Below are 6,069 nucleotides of genomic sequence, written 5' to 3'. Positions count from 1 at the left end.
AGAAACATGGTGGTGCCCACAATATACTCATTGAGGAAAGAGGAAAGAAGAGAGGAAGGCAAGGCGGGCAAGAAACACTGATGATTTGGGGCGCCTGGGTGGCTCAGTCGGCTAAGCATCCGACTTCAGCCAGGTCATGATCTCGCAGTCTGTGAGTTCGAGCCCCGCATCGGGCTCTGGGCTGATGGCTCAGAGCCTGGAGCCTGCTTCCGATTCTGTCTCCCTCTCTCTCTGCCCCTCCCCCGTTCATGCTCTGTCTCTCTCTGTCTCAGGAATAAATAAACGTTAAAAAAAATTTAAAAAAAAAAAAAAAAAGAAACACTGATGATTTATATCTGATCTGTGCTCTATCAGATCTGATCTATATCAGATCTCTATTTTTTAATAGTAAATTGTAATAATTTTAGTATTTTTCATTTTGGGTGAAATCCTCTTTGAAACGTATTTGATATTTCTTTGCTTTTAGACGGCAGGGTTCAGAAGACTTGGACGTCATCAAGAAAGGCCGGGAGCTTTTGCAATGGCTGATATTTGCTCTTTGACCATTTTTAGCCAGAAAGGAATAGCTTTTATCCTATTTGTGCATAATTCTACAGCAAATAAGGCCATTATTTTAAAGACTAGGCAAAATGTCTTTTTAGCCATATTTCCTATGTTGAAATACTAACCTAACTGAAATTCCACTGAAATCCAAAGGTTATTTACAATATTCTACATTGCCTGCTGCAGCCTCTTTCAGTGGTTTTCTAATTGTGAGGCTAACGACCAACCTATTTCTACCTATGTGCAGTCTCTTTGTTTTACTAGAAATGGAATCCTGGCCTCTTGAAAAGAAAAAAAAAGTCACCATTCTGCATTTAGCTGTATTCGGATATTGCATTTCCATATATATATTTTTTGTTTGTATTGTAAAAAATTCACATAATGGAGCAACTAGGTGGCTCAGTCAGCTAAGCGTCCAACTCTTGATTTCAGCTCAGGTCATGATCTCATGGTTCGTGAGGTTGAGCCCCACGTCGGGCTCTGAGCTGACAATGTGGATGCTGCTTGAGGTTCTCTGTCTCCCTCTCTCTCTGCCCCTCCCCTGCTCACTCCCTATCTCTCTCTCTCTCAAAAATAAATAAATAGTTTTAAAAAATTCACATAATAAACAATGTTGTGATATAAAAAGAAAAAAAAAAAGGCTTTCTGCTGAAGGTCCCTAGTTCTTTAAGCACAAGGATTATGTTGTTGCTCATCAGTTTTAAGTATATTTAGTTGCAACCCACATGGGCATACAATTTCAAATAAATTTCAGCCACATTGGGGGCGCCTGGGTGGCTCAGTCAGTTGAGCTTCCGACTTCGGCCCAGGTCACAATCTCACTGTCTGTGAGTTCGAGCCCCGCGTTGGGCTCTGTGCTGACAGCTCCGAGCCTGGAGCCTGCTTCGGATTCTGTGTCTCCCTCTCTCTCTCTCTGCCCCTCACCCACTCATGCTCTGTCTCTCTCTGTCTCAAAAATAAAATAAAACATTAAAAAAAAAATTAAAAAAAAAATTTCAGCCACGTTGGCATCCTTTTTTTCCAAGTCTTCCAAATGGATAACAATTCAGTATGAAAATCATCAGTCTTACCACAATGATCACCAATGCAGTTACTGCTTTGGGTAAAACCGTCAAAATTTAAAAAAAAAATTAAAAGCCACTGATGAATTTGTTAACATAATTTTCATAAAATCAAAACATGAGTCCATGTTTTTCTGATTTACACAAATTTAATTTCATTTTTTTAATGTTCATTTTATTTTTGAGAGAGAGAGAGAGACAGAGCATGAACATGCGAGAGGCAGAGAGAGAGGGAAACACAGAAACGGAAGCAGGCTCCAGTCTCCAAGCTGTCAGCACAGAGCCCAACGTGGGGCTCAAAATCACAAACCTTGAGATCATGTTGGACGCTTAACTGACTGAGCCATCCAGTTGCCCCTATTTTACTTCATTTTAAATATGCTCCGTGCCTAATGTGTGGCTTGAACTCACAACCCTGAGATCAAGAATCACATGCTTGGGGTACCTGGGTGGCTCAGATGGTTAAGCGTCCAACTTCAGCTCAGGTCATGATCTCACAGTTCGTGAGTTCAAGCCCCACATCAGGCTCTATGCTGACAGCTCAGAGCCTGGTGCCTAGAGCCTGCTTCAGATTCTGTGTCTCATTCTCTCTCTGCCCCTCCCCCACTTGTGCTCTGTCTCCCTCTGTCTTTCAAAAATAAATAAATGTAAAAAACAAGAAAAGAAAAGAATCGCATGCTTTACTAACTGAGCCAGTCAGGTGCCCCTTCATTGGTTTTATATTAAAATTCTCATTATACAGAACGTTTTCTCTTTAACTAAAACTACTTTTTAAAAAGATTTAAAGAATGATAGAAGACAACAAACTTTCACTGTTCTACCCAAACACTCAAATAGATTTTTTTTTAAGGGCTGGGAAGAAGTTGAATAACTAGACAAGTTCAACAAAACAATATGAAAACTACTGTTTGCTTAAAATGTTAAGGTGTTATATTGAAAAAAGATCCTTATTTTAGGGTCCCATTGTTTTAAATTTTAAACATAGCTCTTTTAATTTTATCAATATGCATTTTGATTATTAATAAAATTATTTTTATGCATGGCAAAATGAGCACTTTGTGCTATATGTGGTAATGCCCTTCACAGACCTTACAGTATGGACTTTTTTGATAGTTATTCTGCTATTAAAATTTTGGAGCCCAGAATTTTCTAACAACTTCTTTGCTATCCGGGACTAGCTTGTCATGGAAGGACTGAAGACCACAACTCTGGAATGCTATCTTTGCCCAAGTTTCAACAACAGTGGAACTCTAAGTACATTCTGAACTTTTTCTTAATTCTTTTACTTAGAAGAAACAGTTTCTAAAGTTGGCTTTTTTGGCATTTTGCTTAAACACGGCTCTTTAAGTAAAGTGGACTTCAATACAATCAATTTTCTTCCAGACTTGTTGATATTAAGCCATAGTCATTAGCTCTTTTTCCAATCCTGTGAAAGCAAAAAGTTTGAAAGAAGACAAAAGTATAGGGGCAAAACAGCAGCAAGAATCCAATCTTTGGACCCCTACCGCCTCCCACCTTCTTCCGATTTCCTTCTGAAAAGCTTTTGGTTTCTAATGGTTCAGACCTCCTTCCACCAGCTCAGCCTCACACCTTTCTGAAATGCAAGGGTGGGGGGGGGGGGAGGGGGGAATGTAACTCTTCCCTCTAAAACAAATGTTTGTAAATGTTAGCTTCGTGTAGCCCAAGCCAAACAATTTGCTACAGACATTGACTTCAGAGGAGGCTTATCTCTCAAGAACATACAACCTGAGAAAACAGTCATCTCATGTGATTCACACCAAAAAAAAAAAAAAAAAAAAAAAGGCAATTACATCAGCACTGACATTTCACAAGGTAAAACGTGCCAAATACAAAATGTTACTTTTTTTTTTTATTGTTTAGTTAAGAAACCACTTCCCTTCTCCTTTATAAAAGAGGAGGAGGAGAACAGTAAAGGTACTGGTAACTTGGCTAGATCTGCAAAGAGATAGTATTTCCAAAACATCCAAACTAGAAGATGTTTTCCCATTCTCTGCTGTCTGCTTTCGAAATCTGAAAAAGGTGCCTAAGATGTTTAATGTATGTGTTTATTCAGCAGACAGAAAATGAGCTCCTCGTTTGCAAGCAATGTCCTAACAGCTCGAAATTAAACAACCACAAAGATAACTTCTTTCCCTGTCTCCTCACTACCTTGGGGAAGCCACAGGCTAATGAGGCTTCTGAAACATCTCCAAGGGTTTGGGAACTTGGATGGGCTTTGTTCCCAGAAGTCCTGCAGACTCTAGGAGTCAAAGCTAGTCAAACAGGCATGACAGCAAGGATTCCAAAGTTCCAAATTTCACAAAAAGATTCTCATCTTTGCTAACAATTTAATTTCGAAATATCTCTTCCTATCTCTATGTCAAATTCCTCCAGCCCAAAGCCACACGTTGTCTGGCAACAGGCACAGGTCAGTAATGAAAGACAAAGCAGGCAGGAAGAGCAGGTGAGCTGCACGCTGGGACATGTTCTCTGTGTGGCTCCATCAGAAACAAACATTTGCTTAATTTAAACGCACACACATCAGCGAGGGAGACCAGAGCTATTTTATAATAGCTTAATTAGGGAGTAACAAATCTTGATTAGGAAAAAACAAAGGCATACTGGAATACGAATCGTGGCAATCACGAACAAAAGGAAACAGAAGTCCAGGCAGGACTTTATCAGCCACTCAGGAGTATTTCAATCACCAGCTGTCAGCCGACAGTCTGCAGCTATTACTTGCATAATTAGGTTTTGCAGTGAGTTGCTGAGGCTTCCAGTGATATCTGCAAAATGCTGTCAAAGCTCCCAAACAGCCTGGGAATACACTTCGGATGATCTCGGGGGTGGATGATCCCATTGCGTCTGTCATTTAGCCATCCCACTGTCTTACCTCCTAGTCACTCACCAATCCCACCCGTCCTGCCTGAATCAGACATCACGGAAGGGAAGAGGAGAATAAAACAAATAGTCACTGTCTGTTTACTCTGTGTCTGGCACTATGTCTGCCTTGACTCTTTTATTATTACTATTATTATTTTATTTATTTTTGAGAGAGAGCGTGCACGCACAGCAGAGAGAAAGGGAGACAGAGAATCTCAAACAGGCTCCAAGCTGTCAGCACAGAGCCCTACACGGGGTTCAAACCCAGCGACTGGGAGATCATGACCTGAGCCGAAATCAAGAGCCTAACACCCAACCGACTGAGCTACCAAGGTACCACTGCATTAACTCTTTTAATGTCATCAAGTAGTTCTGTGACATTGAAGTGACTTCATGTTTTTACAAAAGTAAGGGGCTAAAAGTTGATCTTGCCTAACCTCACAGGTACTAAGTGGCACACTTGGGATTTGAACCCAGGTCTGTGATTTTTTTTTTTTTTTTTGGTATGTCATATGGCTTTTCTAATAGAAGAAAGAGTTGATCTTTGTATGGGGTTAATTCTCTCAGAACATTTTCACAGGTAACTTTCATCTTGCCATCATAAAATGTTATGAGCTAGGCAGAGAAGTTATCATTTTCCTTTTTATCAAAGAAGAAATTGTCCAGATACCAAGTAGCTTCCCCACAGTGGCACCCCAAGTTATTGGAAGACCCTGACTCTTTTCACCCCGATCCAGGCTCTTTTAACTACATCATTCTGTCCTTTCCTCCTTCTTGTCATGAAGATATAAAAAGGCTGACCATCATCTCTAGCAAAAATAATAATAATAAATTGATTGATTGATTGATTGATTGCTTAGATAGATAGAAAGATAGATAAATGAGAGAGATCTAGGTTTAAATGACCTTAAATAAACTTAAAAATTAAATAGAATTGCCTTCAGAATTCCTTCTGTCCTTTTCCTGAGTCATGTCCCATGCTGTGCCCAAATGCTCAGGCTCTTGCTTTCAGCTGCAGTCTAGAAGCTCCCTCCTTGGACAAAACTCCTCACTCTGAAGCAACCTTTCTCACATCAAGGCCCTCTTTCCTAGGTCTTAAGAAATTCATTTGACTGACAAGAAGGAACAGTTAACTAATCAGATAAGCTGACTCCCAGTGAAGTGAAAATGAATACCAGTGGTGATGTGATTTAGTCATCCCAGGTAAGTATACATTTTAACAGGGTTTTTCTAGAGGTAACCTCTTCCACAGGAGGAAATAAAGGCAGGGACCCAGGTCAGTAGGCCAGATTCTTGGGAGTAAGGATGGCTCTCCATGCCCCAAACCACACCCACAGAGCTACATACTCACATGTTTAGATGAGCCCTCAGGTTTCTCCTGAAACCCAATTTTTTTTTAAACTTTAAATCATTTTCATTGATTTCCCCAAACCTTGGCCAGCTTCTCTAAACCTTTTTTGAACTGGCTGCTTTCCTCCTTAGGCATGTAGGTTTCAAGCAGTGCTAAGTAATGGATAATTACTCATACCTGAAAGATAAATAGTAAACAGGGATGAAGGTGTGCAGAGGGCATCGATGTCAG

Source organism: Lynx canadensis, chromosome B2 (genome assembly GCF_007474595.2).
Source record: "Lynx canadensis isolate LIC74 chromosome B2, mLynCan4.pri.v2, whole genome shotgun sequence".
NCBI lineage: Eukaryota > Metazoa > Chordata > Mammalia > Carnivora > Felidae > Lynx > Lynx canadensis.
The sequence above is the reverse complement of the archived record's forward strand: the minus strand, read 5'-3'. Positions refer to the sequence as shown.